We start from the raw sequence: 17804 nt of genomic DNA, 5'->3' as shown, positions 1-17804 counted from the left end.
CCCCACATGTCATGTTATTCTTCGGCAATGTCAGCCCCAACACGCACCCGCGCCCGAACCAGTCAACCCTCGTACTCTCCTCTGCCTGCAACTGGACCGATGCATCTTTGTGGCACCCCGATCCACATGGAGCAGGGGGCCTTCGCACGTCAGCTCAGGATAACACCTGACGCACGACAGGTCCATAATACAGCATTCCAGGTACAAAAATATTCATCAAATACATGTATATGAGATTACATCATTGATGAATACAATTATCTGGCATAGCCCTAAGGCTATTAAATGACAGCGGAAATCTGATAAAAATGGCGGCGGAAGTCTTGGTTTGGCAGCATAACAACTCTGGCTGGGCTCCACAACTCACAGGACTGGCAAGATTACGGCCTAGCACGACGGATCAAGCGAGCAATACGGGTACGACCTACAAAACTGGCATGACACGCCAGGTCAGTACATTGAATGTACTTGCAAGACAACCAAATACATAGCATCCAAACAAGCTGCAGACAAAGCAAGATTCGAGCGCATGCAACACCCTATCTCATATCAATTACTAAACATGGCATGATAAAAATCCACTAAGCATGAACAAAATCATAACATCTACTAACATCGCAATCACATGGCATATCAGAACATGATTATAACATTGTAATAGCAAAACATAGAATTTTATCTCAATCATGGCATAACTTAACATGTCAATCAAAGCATAGCATGGCATCAAGAAACTATGCTGAAAATAAACTACCAATAATATCCAATGCAGACATAGCATGTTAACATTATGCAATCATCTTCTATTCTATCATGGTTCTTTAAATGCAAATAATGATATATTATTCCAGCAATGCAACCAAACTTGTGCACCGAGTCCCTCGGACTCTCTTATCAACTGTGATCATCTCTGGATCACAAACACACCACCAAAGTGGTCTTTCTCAAGAACAACTCGTGATCCTTACGGTGATCACAACCACGACCAACAGTTGGTCTCCAACCGTGATCCTTACGGCGATCACAACCACGACCAATATTTGGCCCGTGATCCTTACGGCAATGACAACCACTTATCTCATCATCAAAATATCGTCGTGACTCCTCACGACTATCTCATAGTTCAAGTTACCATATTCTTGTTATCACATATTTATTTACCAACTTAATTATTTCGGTTTGTCCTCCATTTCGACCAAGACCTGATAGTGGGACCTACTACGAACTTATGCCCATGACCGAGGACGCGGCTATCGATAGATTTTATACACTCTGCAGAGGTAGCACACTGTACCCACACCACGGAACCCATGGCCTCGTCATCCCATTCGGGTGGACCAACGGCATTCCGACGAAACCAACCTACTGCCATGACGCTCTCCCGGCCACTCCGACCCAATCCCCAACATGCTGGTCCTGGGTGGCCCCGTGTCTACCAAAGACACCCCGACCACCGTCGTGGTCAACTCCCACTCGGGGACTGGTACCAAAAATCTCAAAAACGAGCACACAAGGTTATGTCCGCTTACCTGATCAGGGTAAGCACGCCCATAACCTTCCCTAGTGGGAGGCATCGACGAGAGGCACGACAATAGATCGCATTAAGGCCTCCCAAAAGGCAAATGTGGCTGCACTGAAAAAGTTCGGTTTGGCGGCACTATGACTCGATTCCATCAATGACGGAGGAGGTTTGTTATTATTAAGTCATTTTATTTCCTTCTCCATCATCATGAACATATTTAACATGAGTGCAACATGCCGCATACAAATGCACGAACAAAATATTGAACTCCTCAAGTGCACAACTATAACATAAAGAACACGACAATAGTAAATCAACGGTGCATTACAATCCTCATAACAGTTTATAACGATGACATGAAAATAAAGTAGAGTAGTGGCATGGCATTATTAATAATAACATTCTAATTAACATGGCAAACGTATCATGAAACACAAGCATGCAAGATAGGCATAAAGAAATAACTGCCGATGAAAACGATATAAAACAACTGCAACTACACACACACACACAAGGTGCAAGCAAAGTCAAAATGCAAGTTTGGGGCTCATGATAAGAGGTTGGCTTGCCTGGGGGTCGACAAATACTCCGGGAAGAAGTGTGAAACGATCGCAAAAAGATTTGCCGGAAACAGTTCTCTCTCGGAGGGGGCTGTTTACGGGCAAGGGCAAAATTGTCATTTTCACTGGGTGAAAATATTATGAAAATGATATCAACGGAACGGGCTCGACGAAACGAAGACGTGGGCTTTGGAATCACCTGATTCGGAGCTACGGGTAAAAAGATATGACTGTTTAACTACTAGGGGCCTATCTGTAAAGAAAATCATTACAAATTAGGCCCTGGCACAAAAACAGATCGCGTCTTTCTCAGAAATACGCTTTCCAGAAAGGAAAAGGCATTCCGGCCCGAAGAAGAGGAGGAATACGCTTTCGGCTAAAGGAAAGCGCATTACTAACCGCAGGCGACAGAAAGTACGTTTTCAGAAAACCAAAACGCATTTCTCTCTGAAGCCGCGACGAAGTACGCTTTCGAGAAACGAAAGCGCATTCGCGTGGGGCGTCTCCACTTACGCCAGCTCAGCGAGCCGGCCCAGTCAGCGTGCAGAGGCTGACAGGCGGGGCCCAGAGGCAGGGTCAACGCTGGGCGGGGCCCGCCTGGCCTTCTTCTTCTTCCCGCTCGGGGCGCGACGAGCCGAGCCAGGGGATCGCCCCAACGAGGAGCGCCGGCGACTCCGGCCACCATTCGCGACAGCCGACCTACCCAGATGCTCAGCATGAGGAGGCGCATCTCGGGGTGGTAGCCTCTGCCGTCGACGAGCGTTGTAGCGGAAGCAGCGAGGCACGCGGCGGAGAGGGGCTTCGGGCTCGGGTGGACACAGGGCTCCGGTGAGGGAAATGGAGGGGCGGCGGGTCGGGAAGGGTCGCCGGAGAGTGGCGCGTCCATCCATGGGCTCGGACTGCGCAGGGGACGGCCTGGGAGGGGGTTTGGGTGCGGAGGCCGAGGGCGAACTCCGGCTAAATTGCCGGGCTCCGGCGAGGGATTCGGCTGGGCACGGGTGTGAGAGGACTCCAGAGGGAGAGGGGAGGGGGCTGGCTTGCTCGGAGAAGGCTCGGGCTGGCTATTTATAGCCGGGGCAAGGAGGGGAGGAGGTGGCACGCGGCGGGCGACGTGTCCGCGCGTCGACGACGGCGCAGTGTCGGCAGGCGCGGCCAAGGCCCACGGGAAGGCGACGGGGATGATCAAGACGAGCAGCAGAGGCTCACGGAGACGAGCAAGGCTTGCGGACGAACGGAGGAAGAGGACATCGGGGAGGAAGGCGACGATGCACAGGAGCGCACTGTTTCGGTCATTGGCACGGCTCGCCGGAGAAGAAAATGAAGGGGGCTAGAGGTCCATAGGGAAGACGATGTCGAGGGGGAACTGTTGGGCATTAATGGCGAGGCCAGAGACGGTCGGAGCGGCGCTGCCGACGAGAACAGTGGCTAGACCACCGTTTTGGTTGGCTGCCCTCGTAGTCACCACTGGCATGGCACGCTCTGGGGTTTTAACTGATGTAAATTCATGTCTACCGCGTAGTCCTTCCAGCATGGAGTGTTACCATGGTGAAAGATCGGGCAGAGACAAATGGAGATGACTGAAACAACCTCCACAAGTTTGCTGTTGCAAACTTGGCAACATCCTAGAGATTAAACCAGAGAGGGTAAATGGTAAACTTGATGTCCGGGAGGCTTGGGGTAGAAAGGACTACGGTCCTGGGAGTTTGAGGTAATTTGGACAACTATTTACCATAGTTGCTGTACAACCACCAAAACTGACCCAGAAACTTAATCATGATGAAACACTCACTAGGAGTGATGGATTGGGCTATAACTTGTCAAAGCCTGATGATTTGAACATACAATGATGTTGTAAAAAGTTCATACCAAATGGACTCACCAAAATGGTACTTCCTTCACAACTATCATTTCTGTCCAAAAACTTCAGAAAAATCCTCAGAGCAATTGGTCAATTGAAATGAGCCACAATCTTGTGGAGATAGGTTACATGAGTAGGAGAAGGCCTGGAAAAAATTATCAGCCATAATGGAGCAAGATAAAATACACTTGCTTCACAAACTGAAAATTTGGACGGAAAACAAGAATTGCTCCTGTGCTCACATAGTTCAATGAAATGAACTGAATTTGGGTGGAGGATAATGATTTGAGATACTTGAGAGGATGGAAAAGTTTCGTCCCATTTGGAAACACTATGAGGGTACTTCCTTCACAAACTTGTGTTCTGGTCAGAAACTTTGAAAAATTGCACAGGGAGCTAGGGTGAATGGATTGAGCTCATCTTTGGTATCCATGGGTTATTTAACAATTTTAAACAGCCTGCCAAATTGCAGCTCAATTGGACTTAGAAATAAAGCACTTCCTTTGCAAACTTTCAGAGAAGGCAGAAACTTGCATTGGACCATGTGCCAAATTTTGAACTATGGAATCATGATATTAGGATGGAACTAGTGATTATCTAGCAAGGACAAGCTCCACAATTTATGTGGGAATTTTCTCTGCTATAAAAATAGTAGTTCCTTTGAAAATTGGCAGAAATGCAATATTGGCATTAAATAGGAAAAGGCAATTTTCCTTATTTAATTATGGCCAATATACTTGCCAGAGCTTGGATTAGGCATAAGCATCAAATCCACCAATTCTCATGAATTTAGGAGATGGCTAGATATGCCTTTGGATTTTATTCCTCAGAAAGGCAAGAAAAGGAATAAATCATAATTCAAAAATATTGCATTGGACTTAGCAATATTTTTGCATATCCAAGGTTAAGAAAGATAGGATGATCTCTGGGATCAATTGGGAGGATCAACAGAACAAGGAAAATGATGGCTCCTTTGTAATCACAAGGGCATATCCAAATTCCAAAAATTTGGAATTAGGGTTTAAGAGGAATTGAGCTGATGCAAATGAGGTCTTGCCCACTGAAAAAGACATGAGCAGGATTTTGAAAGGTTGGAAATGACAAAATTTTCTCTGGGTCATCCAACAACTCAGGAGAAAATTTTGAAAATGAGTGCCAGGAGAGAATAACAGCACAATAATTGATAACCCAATTTTGGGGCTGTTACAACTCTTCCCCCCTTAAAAAGAAATCTCGTCCTCGAGATTCCTAGGGTTACAGCACAAACGAAAGAATAAAAACTCCGGAGAAAACCTCGGGGTTAATTTTTAACCCTTTGGTTAAATTCAAACGAGTTGGGGGCACCGATAATTGGTACACCCAAAGAGAGAAGAGGCAAACCTGGTTATATTCACGGATAGGGGCATTCGAGATCAAACTCCCGAAAAAAATACTGGATGCACCCAATGAACAGTGGTTTCACCTGCTGACACGTGGGTCCAGGGCCCACTGGCAGCCTCCTTCTTCTACCTCCGGCTTGCTGCTTCTCCTATGATGTTGCTCCGCGTGCGGCTTGGCGCAGCGCGCATCTAGCTCCTAGGGCGATGAGGACCCTAGAGCCATAGTGCGCGGCGTGCACGGCGCCGGTGCAGCGAGCACTCACGTCGAGGGCCAGCACCTTGTCGGCACTGCTCGCAGATTCGCCTCCTGGACGCCGGTGATCGAGCAACAAGCGGTTCTCCTGGACCTCGCTCACCGTACACTGGGGTTGGGTTATAAAAGACGGCAGCGCGGATCTCCTCCAACGCACAAACACAATGCCGCTCTACTACCTCTTCGGTTTGGGCGAGATCGAGCCGAGCTCCTTCGGCGAGGAGGTGTTCCTGGTGGCGCTACGGTTGTTCCTCGTAGCTCTGCTGGGCACACTAATCGGCTCGTCACTCCTCCTGCTGATTCTCATCAGGAATGATCGAGCTCGGAACAACGCGCGGTTGGGTGCGGTGGCTCGAGACGCGGGAGATGACGGCGCACTGGGTGGTCCTCCGCCATGCTTGATTCTCCGTCGCTTTGTGCCGGCGGAGTAATGGCGTGCTGCGGTACGCAAGGCAGTGACGATGGTGGTGATGGGGTCCAGAAGAAGGTGAGGTGGCTGCGCCAACTCAGGATGCACACTAGGGTACGGGAAAAATTTCGCGGATAGCTCCACGAAATGTAGGTGTCGAGGTAGAATCGAGGGTGAAACCTGTATCGGGGTAGATGTACTGGATCGAGTGAAATAAAGTTGGCAGTGTTCCTCCGGAAATGAAATCGGGAGAAAGAATTAGAGACAAGGAATTTCCAGACGGAAATACCTCTGCGAGGTTCTGGATTTGAAAATCCGGCACACGGTGTATGCACAGATAAATAGGGGTATGTGACTTTGCATCTCCCTGAGTACTGCCCAAATGTAGTCGTGGGTGAACCGGGTATGCATGCAGTATGCAGAAAAATCTAAACTAGCAAACAGACAGAGGCAATAAACATGCAACGGAAAACACACCAGGCACAATCATTCTACGATGTTTTAATGCTAGTGGGTATATGTACTCCTGGTATACATATACCTACACCAGCGCGCATTTTATTATAGACTCGAGACGAGTCAGGGTTAATTTAGTGTATGTGGTCTACTAATTAAAATCTTGTTAACAACACAGTGTCAACCCTGTCAAACATTTCTGCTTGACAGAGAGACAAGCAAAAACAACACAAAAACAAAAGCACAAAAACATAAATAGAACACAGCATACGGGTTACAACAGTACCAGCATACAACAAAGCACGAACGCTCTACGCGCTAAACGAAACAACTCATACCGGGATACATAGTTCTATCCTCATATCGAGGATGAACCGACAGACTGATCATCTTACTGCTTGACTGAGGTCATGCAGAGGACGTGCCTTGCTGGGGCTCTCCGGGAGGACGAAGACTGAGCCAGTCTCCATCTTCATCATCCGACACTACTATGGGTTGGGGTTCGGCTGCTGGGGGTGTGGCTGAAATTGATCCGAGCAAATGCTGCTGGTGGATCTGTAAAAGAGCCTTGTCGAGGGTGACGATATTGGGTCTAGGCCACAACACAGGCTGAGAGGGTAGTACTGGTTCGGACGGCGTTGGGCAAATGACTTGAGATGCGAACTCACGAGCCTCACGGTAAGCTTCCTTGACGACTCGCAACGCATCATTGTCCAGAGTTCGAAACTCGGCAAGCATCTGGGAAATCATCATCCCCTGGGCGGTGATATACTGCACCAGGCGAGCGATTGCGGGGTCATCTCCTTGGATAGCGGGAGAAGGCTGCATTCCTACTTCTGTCACAATGGGGTAAAAGCAGAAATCATGCCTTGCTGCCATATGCGGGTATCTGGTTCGGAGGTGAAGCATAGCCTCCACTGCAGCGGCCTGAATGGCTAAATCAGAGGTAGGCATAGCTCTACCCTAAAAACCCAATGGCTGGCCATCCGCTGCTAGGCTGATGCACACTCTTGCATCGAAGCGATGAAGGTGAGGGACGGGTGATGATTGGAACACCAGGTAATCGGGGCTAGCCTTACAGCCAAAGGCTTTGGTGAGCATCTCAGCAAGAAGGGGTGGAAAGCCGGGGTGGTTGATGGCACTGGTGCGGGTGTAAAACTTGGGAGCTTAGGAGGTGCCAGTCATGGTTGGAGTGCTACTAGCTAGGCTTCTCTGCAGGGACATGGCTGACTGAGGGGTGAGCGATATGGCGAGTGGAAAGGAGGCTTTTATAGGCGGCTATGCGGGACATGCCCGCATGGTGTGGCCCCTTTCCCTTAATGGCGAAGGGTGAGCGGTGCGGCCGACCAGAAAGGATATGGTTGCTATTCGCGCCACGGATAACTAGGCGGGGACAGCGGGGTGAGGACGTGTCGGTCCCGACTGCGCCACCTGTTAATTAACAGTGACCATGCCGGATGCCAGGGATGGGTCAAATCCCTTAGGGCCATTACTGGTTAATGGTAGCGATGATCTAATGCTAGGATAACCTATGTCAGCCTGGCTGCTCTGATACCATGCCCTGTGGCACCCCGATCCGCATGGAGCAGGGGGCCTTCGCAGGTCAACCCAGGATAACACCTGACGCACGACAGGTCCATAATACCGCATTCCAGGTACAAAAATATTCATCAAATACATGTATATGAGATTACATCATTGATGAATACAATTATCTGGCATAGCCCTAAGGCTATTAAATGACAGCGGAAGTCTGATAAAAATGGCGGCGGAAGTCTTGGTTTGGCAGCATAACAACTCTGGCTGGGCTCCACAACTCACAGGACTGGCAAGATTACGGCCTAGCACGACGGATCAAGCGAGCAATACGGGTACGACCTACAAAACTGGCATGACACGCCAGGTCAGTACATTGAATGTACTTGCAAGACAACCAAATACATAGCATCCAAACAAGCTGCAGACAAAGCAAGAACCGAGCGCATGCAACACCCTATCTCATATCAATTACTAAACATGGCATGATAAAAATCCACTAAGCATGAACAAAATCATAACATCGACTAACATGGCAATGACATGGCATATCAGAACATGATTATAACATTGTAATAGCAAAACATAGAATTTTATCTCAATCATGGCATAACTTAACATGTCAATCAAAGCATAGCATGGCATCAAGAAACTATGCTGAAAATAAACTACCAATAATATCCAATGCAGACATAGCATGTTAACATTATGCAATCATCTTTTGTTCTATCATGGTTCTTTAAATGCAAATAATGATATATTATTCCAGCAATGCAACCAAACTTGTGCACCGAGTCCCTCAGACTCTCTTATCAACTGTGATCATCTCTGGATCACAAACACACCACCAAAGTGGTCTTTCTCAAGAACAACTCATGATCCTTACGGCGATCACAACCACGACCAACACTTGGTATCCAACCGTGATCCTTACGGCGATCACAACCACGACCAATATTTGGCCCGTGATCCTTACGGCGATGAAAACCACTTATCTCATCATCAAAATATTGTCGTGACTCCTCACGACTATCTCATAGTTCAAGTTACCATATTCTTGTTATCACATATTTATTTACCAACTTAATTATTTCGGTTTGTCCTCCATTTCGACCAAGACCTGATAGTGGGACCTACTACAAACTTATGCCCATGACCGAGGACGCGGCTATTGATAGATTTTATACACTCTGCAGAGGTAGCACACTGTACCCACACCACGGAACCCATGGCCTCGTAAATCCCATTCGGGTGGACCAACGGCATTCCGACGAAACCAACCGACTGCCATGACGCTCTCCCGGCCACTCCGACCCAATCCCCAACGTGCTGGTCCTGGGTGGCCCCGTGTCTCCCAAAGACACCCCGACCACCGTCGTGGTCAACTCCCACTCGGGGACTGGTACAAAAAATCTCAAAAACGAGCACACAAGGTTATGTCCGCTTACCTGATCAGGGTAAGCACGCCCATAACCTTCCCTAGTGGGAGGCATCGACGAGAGGCACGACAATAGATCGCATTAAGGCCTCCCAAAAGGCAAATGTGGCTGCACTGAAAAAGTTCGGTTTGGCGGCACTATGACTCGATCCCATCGATGACGGAGGAGGTTTGTTATTATTAAGTCATTTTATTTCCTTCTCCATCATCATGAACATATTTAACATGAGTGCAACATGCCGCATACAAATGCACGAACAAAATATTGAACTCCTCAAGTGCACAACTATAACATAAATGACACGACAATAGTAAATCAATGGTGCATTACAATCCTCATAACAGTTTATAACGATGACATGCAAATAAAGTAGAGTAGTGGCATGGCATTATTAATAATAACATTCTAATTAACATGGCAAAGGTATCATGAAACACAAGCATGCAAGATAGGCATAAAGAAATAACTGCCTATGAAAACGATATAAAACAACTGCAACTACACACACACAAGGTGCAAGCAAAGTCAACATGCAAGTTCGGGGCTCATGATAAGAGGTTGGCTTGCCTGGGGGTCGACAAATACTCCAGGAAGAAGTGTGAAAGGATCGCAAAAAGATTTGCCGGAAACAGTTCTCTCTCGGAGGGGGCTGTTTACGGGCAAGGGCAAAATTGTCATTTTCACTGGGTGAAAATATTATGAAAATGATATCAACGGAACGGACTCGACGAAACGAAGACGTGGGCTTTGGAATCACCTGATTCGGAGCTACAGGTAAAAAGATATGACTGTTTAACTACTAGGGGCCTATCTGTAAAGAAAATCATTACAAACTGGGCCCTGGCAGAAAAATAGATCGCGTCTTTCTCAGAAATACGCTTTCCAGAAAGGAAAACGCATTCCGGCCCAAAGAAGAGGAGGAATACGCTTTCGGCTAAAGGAAAGCGCATTACTGACCGCAGGCGACAGAAAGTACGTTTTCAGAAAACGAAAACGCATTTCTCTATGAAGCCGCGACGAAGTACGCTTTCGAGAAACTAAAGCGCATTCACGTGGGGCGTCTCCACTTACGCCAGCTCAGCGAGCCGGCCCATTCAGCGTGCAGAGGCTGACAGGCGGGGCCCAGAGGCAGGGTCAACGCTGGGCGGGGCCCGCCTGGCCTTCTTCTTCTTCCCGCTCGGGGCGCGACGAGCCGAGCCAGGGGATCGCCGCAACGAGGAGCGCCGGCGACTCCGGCCACCGTTCGCGACGGCCGACCTACCCAAATGCTCAGCATGAGGAGGCGCATCTCGGGGTGGTAGCCTCTGTCGTCGACGAGCGTTGTAGCGGAAGCAGCGAGGCACGCGACGGAGAGGGGCTTCGGGCTCGGGTGGACACAGGGCTCCGGTGAGGGAAATGGAGGGGCGGCGGGTCGGGAAGGGTCGCCGGAGAGTGGCGCGTCCATCCATGGGCTCGGACTGGGTAGGGGATGGCCTGGGAGGGGGTTTGGGTGCGGAGGCCGAGGGCGAACTCCGGCTAAATTGCCGGGCTCCGGCGAGGGATTCAGCCGGGCACGGGTGTGAGAGGACTCCAGAGGGAGAGGGGAGGGGGCTGGCTTGCTCGGAGAAGGCTCGGGCTGGCTATTTATAGCCGGGGCAAGGAGGGGAGGAGGTGGCACGCGGCGGGTGACGTGTCCGCGCGTCGGCGACGGCGCAGTGTCGGCAGGCGTGGCCAAGGCCCACGGGAAGGCGACGGGGAGGATCAAGACGAGTAGCAGAGGCTCACGGAGACGAGCAAGGCTTGCGGACGAACGGAGGAAGAGGACATCGAGGAGGAAGGCGACGATGCACAGGAGCGCACTGTTTCGGTCTTTGGCACGGCTCGCCGGAGAAGAAAACGAAGGGGGCCAGAGGTCCAGAGGGAAGACGATGTCGAGGGGGAACCGTTGGGCATTAATGGCGAGGCCAGAGACGGTCGGAGTAGCGCTGCCGACGAGAACAGTGGCTAGACCACCGTTTTGGCTGGCTGCCCTCGTAGTCACCACTGGCATGGCACGCTCTGGGGTTTTAACTGATGTAAATTCATGTCTACCGCGTAGTCCTTCCAGCATGGAGTGTTACCATGGTGAAAGATCGGGCAGAGACAAATGGAGATGACTGAAACAAGCTCCACAAGTTTGTTGTTGCAAACTTGGCAACATCCTAGAGATTAAACCAGAGAGGGTAAATGGTAAACTTGATGTCCAGGAGGCTTGGGGTAGAAAGGACTACGGTCCTGGGAGTTTTGAGGTAATTTGGACAACTATTTACCATAGTTGCTGTACAACCACCAAAACTGACCCAGAAACTTAATCATGATGAAACACTCACTAGGAGTGATGGATTGGGCTATAACTTGGCAAAGCCTGATGATTTGAACATACAATGATGCTGTAAAAAGTTCATACCAAATGGACTCACCCAAATGGTACTTCCTTCACAGCTATCATTTATGTCCAAAAACTTCAGAACAATCCTCAGGGCAATTGGTCAAGTGAAATGAGCCACAATCTTGTGGAGATAGGTTATATGAGTAGGAGAAGGCCTGGAAAAATTATCAGCCATAATGGAGCAAGATAAAATACACTTGCTTCACAAACTGAAAATTTGGACAGAAAACAAGAATTGCTCCTGTGCTCACATAGTTCAATGAAATGAACTGAATTTGGGTGGAGGATAATTATTTGAGATACTTGAGAGGATGGAAAAGTTTCGTCCCATTTAGAAACACTATGAGGGTACTTCCTTCACAAACTTGTGTTCTGGTCAGAAACTTTGAAAAATTGCACAGGGAGCTAGGGTGAATGGATTGAGCTCATCTTTGGTATCCATGGGTTATTTAACAATTTTAAACACCCTGCCAAATTGCAGCTCAATTGGACTTAGAAATAAAGCACTTCCTTTGCAAAATTTTAGAGAAGGCAGAAACTTGCATTGGATCATGTGCCAAATTTTGAACTGTGGAATCATGATATTAGGATGGAACTGGTGATTACATAGCAAGGACAAGCTCCACAATTTATGTGGGAATTTTCTCTGCTATAAAAATAGTAGTTCCTTTGGAAATTGGCAGAAATGCAATATTGGCATTAAATAGGAAAAGGCAATTTTCCTTATTTAATTATGGCCAATATACTTGCCAGAGCTTGGATTAGGCATAAGCATCAACTCCACCAATTCTCATGAATTCTGGAGATGGCTAGATATGCCTTCGGATTTTATTCCTCAGAAAGGCAAGAAAAGGAATAAATCATAATTCAAAAATATTGCATTGGACTTAGCAATATTTTTGCATATCCAAGGTTAAGAAAGATAGGATGATCTCTGGGATCAATTGGGAGGATCAACAGAACAAGGAAAATGATGGCTCCTTTGTAATCACAAGGGCATATCCAAATTCCAAAAATTTGGATTTAGGGTTTAAGAGGAATTGAGCTGATGCAAATGAGGTCTTGCCCACTGAAAAAGACATGAGCAGGATTTTGAAAGGTTGGAAATGACAAAATTTTCTCAGGGTCATCCAGCAACTCAGGAGAAAATTTTGAAAATGAGTGCCAGGAGAGAATAACAGCAAAAAAATTGATCACCCAATTTTGGGGCTGTTACAATCTTCAGCGGCTCCTGTTCGTTCCGTCCGAGGGCTCGCCGTCGTCCTCCGCCTTGTGGCCTTGGTTCGCTCGCCGTGCGCGGTGCACCGCCCTCTTGCATTGTCAACATCGTCAATAACCGAGAGGAACAAGGAGATGACTGTACGTGGAGAGGATGACAGTAGGGACCCACCAGCGTCATGGCAGTACGCAAGCAAGTGCCTCTATAGTACAAGCCCAAAAATATGGTTCCTCCTAATGGTTGGACATCTGGGGCTCACGCCATTGTCAACGTAGTCAATAAACGAGAGAATTACACTACGAGCGGCTGACACCAGGAACCCAGCAAGTCGCGCAGTTTTTTTGTGTGGAACAAGCAGTTGTTATTTATACTAGTTTTAGCGACGGATCAGGGTAACAACGGGGCTGTGCGGGGGCTGTGGCCCGTCTAGCCAGGGTTTTATTTATGTTTACCACATCATGAGCCCAGTTGTGTTTTTTTCTTGCTGAAAATGGCTAGCCCAGTTCTATTTTTTTTAAGAAATGCCCAAACAAGGCCTACTTGCTTTATCGGCCCTGCTAGGCTGCAAATCTTTCAAGACGAGGAGAGTTTCATTCGGTTTGCCCAGAAATGGGCTGTACATTTTTAAAACACATCAAACCGGGAATTAGTTTCAATTTTTTTTCATTACAAGATCTTAAATTCCATTGATTTTTATGCGAGGACAATTATTTGGATTTTATATTTATATAAATTATTTTTCAAAATAGTTTGAATGTGAATCGATATTTCTGGATTAAAAACAGTTGACCGCACCGAAATATGCAAAATTTCGTATACTTTTTAACCGTGGCCACAATATGGGGTGTAATGCTAACAAAAAGAAGATGGGCTCCAAAAAAATTCTTAAGAATTAGCAAATGGGTTGTACATTATTAGAAATAATGGCACATGGGCTGTATGCTGTTTTCCACAGATTTGAGGCTGACTTGTGCGCCTACTACAGGTTGACGCGTATGCTTTCATAAAAAAAGGTTGACGCAAACGCAACGCCCTGTCAACTTAGTCAACGCACGAGAGCAGTGACTGTTGGATGTCCATCCAACGGCTATCGTGCTTCTTCAATATCTGCTCTTCATGCTCCAGCCGCTCAAACAAGCGCCGGCGGGACTGCCTGCTCCCTCCTCCCGCGGCCGGCTATGCTGCCGCGCAGGCCTCACGGCCCCACCGTACTCCCATCGCTGGCCTAGCCATCCCTCTACTCACCCACACATGTTGTTATTCTCCGGCGATGGTAGACGAACCAGTAAACCCTCGTACTCCTCCGCTTGGGAAACAACTGCCGAGTATTCCCTGGCTCCCTGTCGTTCCCTTCCTAGGCCTCGCCGTCGTCCACCGCCCTGGTGCTCTCGGCGCGGCCTGGTCAACGTGGTCAATGAACGACATCCATCGGAAGTGAACTGTACGTGGAGAGGCTGACAGCTGGGTCCACGGCCGCACGCAAGGAAATGCCTCCTTATTACGCGCAAAATAATGATTCCTCCACCTGACAGCTAGGACCCACAGGAAGGGCCTCTGTATTTCGCGAAAAAAACGTTCCCCCCGCTGCAGGTCGGACCCACCAGCTATATCTTTGCACGCAAGGAAGTGCCTCCTTATTACGCCCAAAAAAATGAATACCCCCTGCTAGCTGGGACCCATCATATTGTTGGGCTAACTTGTGGGCCTACTAAGTTGACGGGGACGGAGGGCTTTGTCAACTTAGTCAATACTCCAGTGACCGTATGATGTCCATCCAACGGCCATAGTGCTTCTTCAACCTCTGATCTTCTTGCTCCAGCCGCCCAAAGCAGCGCCGGTCGTGCCGCCTGCTCCTGCCTCCCGTGGCCGGCAGTGCTACCGCGGAGGCCTCTCCGCCCCCATACTACTCCCACCACTGGCCAGACCATCCCTCCACTCACCCACACCCCCTGTTATTCTGCGGCGACGGCAGCCTCACACTGCAGCCGAACCAGTGAACTCTCGTACTCCTCTCCGCGTGGGCATCCACTGCCGCGTCTTGCTCGGCTCCGCATCGTCCCCTTCCTAGGCCTCGCCGTCGTCCACCGCCGTGGTGCTCTCAGCGCGGTGTGGTCAATGTGGTCAATGACCGACTTCCATCGGAAGAGTACTGTACGTGGAGAGGCTGACAGCTGGGTCCACGGCAGCCGCAAGGAAGTGCCTCCTTATTACGCGGAAAATAATTATTCCTCCACCTGACAGCGGGGACCCACCGGACGGGCCACCAGTATTTTGCAAAAAAAATCGTTTCCCCCTGACTGCTGGGACCCACCAAACGGGCCACCGTATTTCGTGAAAAAAATGTTCCCCCCGCTGTCAGCTCGGACCCACCGAAAGTGCCTCCTTATTACGCACAAAAAAATGAATACTCCCCCGGCTAGCTGGGACCCACCTTGGTGGGAGGCTGACTTGTGGGCCTACTAAGTTGACAGGGACGAAGGGCTTTGTCAACTTAGTCAATATGAACGATTCTAGCTCCAGTGACCGTACGATGTCCATCCAACGGCCGTAGTGCTTCTTCAACCTCTGGTCTTCTTGCTCCAGCCGCCCAAAGCAGCGCCGGTCGTGCCGCATGCTTGCCTCCCGTGCCCGGCTGTGCTGCCGCAGAGGCCTCACCGCCCCTACTATTCCAACCGCTGGCCAGGCCCTGCGGCGACAGTAGCCTCACACCACAGCCGAACCAGTGAACCCTCATACTCCTCTCGACGCGGGCTTCCACTGTCGCGTCTTCCCCGGCTCCGCGTCGTCCCCTTCCTAGGCCTCACCGTCGTCCACCGCCGTGGTGCTCTCCGCGCGGCGTGGTTAACGTGGTCAAGGAACGACTTCCATCGGAAGAGTACTGTACGTGGAGAGGCTGACAGCTGGGTCCACGGCCACAGCCCATTTTATTGCGATTTGCCAAGTAAGTCGCTTTGTTAGGCCTGTTGGGCTGCAAATCTTTCAAGACGAGGAGAGCTTTCATTCGGCTGGCCGAGAAAATGGCCCATCAGTAATGAGAAATGGGTTGTACATTTTTAAAACACATCAAACCGGCAATTAGTTTCAAATATCTTTTTTTTCATTTCAAGATTTTAAATTACATTAATTTTTATGCGTGGAGAATTTGTTGGATTTTATATTGATATGCATTTATTTTTAAAATCAGTTTGAATGTGAGTCGAAATTTCGGGATTAAAAACAGTTCGGACCGCACCGAAATATGCAAAATTTCGTATAATTTTTTAACCGTGGCCACAATATGGGCTGTAATGCTAACAAAAAGAATATGGGCTCTAAAAAAACTTTAAGAATTAACAAATGGGCTGTAAATTATTAGAAATAATGGCGGATGGGCTGTATGCTATTTTCCACAGATTTGAGGCTTTCCTAAAAAAAGGTTGACGCACAAGCACTAACTGTTGGATGTCCATCCAACAGCCGTCGTGCTTCTTCAATCTCTGCTCTTCCTGCTCCAGTCGCTCAAACAAGCGCCGGCGGGACTGCCTGCTCCCTCCTCCCCGCAGCCGGCTGTGCTGCCGCGCAGGCCTCACCGCCCCACCGTACTCCCATCGCTGGCCTAGCCATCCCTCTACTCACCCACACCTGCTGTTATTCTCCGGCGACGGCGGATGAACCAGTAAACCCTCGTATAGTCGTACTCCCCTCCGCGTGGGAAACAACTGCCGAGTCTTCCCTACCTCCGTGTCGTCCCCTTCCTAGGCCTCGCCGTCGTCCACCGCCGTGGTGCTCTCGGCGCGGCGTGGTCAATATGGTCAACGACCGACTTCCATCGGAAGAGTACTGTGCGTGGAGACGCTGACAGCTGGGTCCACGGCCGCAGCAAGGAAGTGCCTCCTTATTACGCGCAAAATAATTATTCCCCCACTTGACAGCGGGGACCCACCGGACGGGCCACTGTATTTCGCGAAAAAAAGTTCCCCCCCTGACTGCTGGGACCCACCAGCTACACCTTCGCACGCAAGGAAGTGCGTCCGGGCAAAAACAAAACAAAACGATTCGCCCCCCTGACTGCTGGGACCCACCAGCTACATCTTCGCACGCAAGGAAGTTCCTGACAGTCGGGACCCACCTGGTCGAAGCGTACGTAGCGTTGTCATTCTGGTCGCGAACGTGTACGTACATATATACTGGTGGATGTAGAGGTGCGCACGTGTCGTAGTAGAGGCGCGCACGTAGCATGTACACGTACGTACAGCGGCCAGGGTGCAAGAAAGAAAATACGGCCACGTATGTGTACATACGGGCGGGGTCTCGAACGCCTACTCGCGCATATGTACGGCGAGGGCTCGTTGACATGGCTGGGTCGGAACGGAGAAACAGTGTCGTCGTCGTGTTCATGGGGAGGCAACGGAATGCGTCGTGTTCATGGGGAGCCAACGGAATGTGTCGTGTTCATCGGGAGGCAACAGAACGCGTGGGAGCCAACCGGCTGGGTCGCAACGGAATGCGTGGTCATGTTCATCGGGAGGTCTTTGAGGGAACAATCGATGGAACCGAGGCCTGGCGTACCGCAGAACAGAGGAAACGGCCTTCTGTTCGACCGGCCACGTTCGAAATGGGATCCTGTTCATCGGGAGGGGTCTGGCGTACCGCAAAACGGACGAAACGGACCTCCTACGGTCGAAACGGGGGTCCTGTTGATCGGGAGGGGTGTGGCGTACCGCAAAACGGACGAAACGGACCTCCTACGGTCGAAACGGGGGTCCTGTTGATCGGGAGGGGTGTGG

The 17804-nt window shown here is 49.5% G+C and overlaps 1 long non-coding RNA gene across 1 annotated transcript; it reads right to left on the bottom strand.

The window, feature by feature from the left end:
• Positions 1-202: 202 nt before the first annotated feature.
• Positions 203-2309, bottom strand: LOC141039294 (uncharacterized). Its single transcript, XR_012200224.1, has 3 exons — positions 2282-2309; positions 2092-2173; positions 203-432 (listed from the first exon to the last, which is right to left on the bottom strand). It is a non-coding gene; the product is annotated as an uncharacterized lncRNA (long non-coding RNA).
• Positions 2310-17804: the final 15495 nt, after the last annotated feature.

Source organism: Aegilops tauschii, chromosome 1 (genome assembly GCF_002575655.3).
Source record: "Aegilops tauschii subsp. strangulata cultivar AL8/78 chromosome 1, Aet v6.0, whole genome shotgun sequence".
Taxonomy (NCBI): Eukaryota; Viridiplantae; Streptophyta; class Magnoliopsida; order Poales; family Poaceae; genus Aegilops; species Aegilops tauschii.
This window is presented reverse-complemented; position numbering and strand designations above follow the sequence as displayed.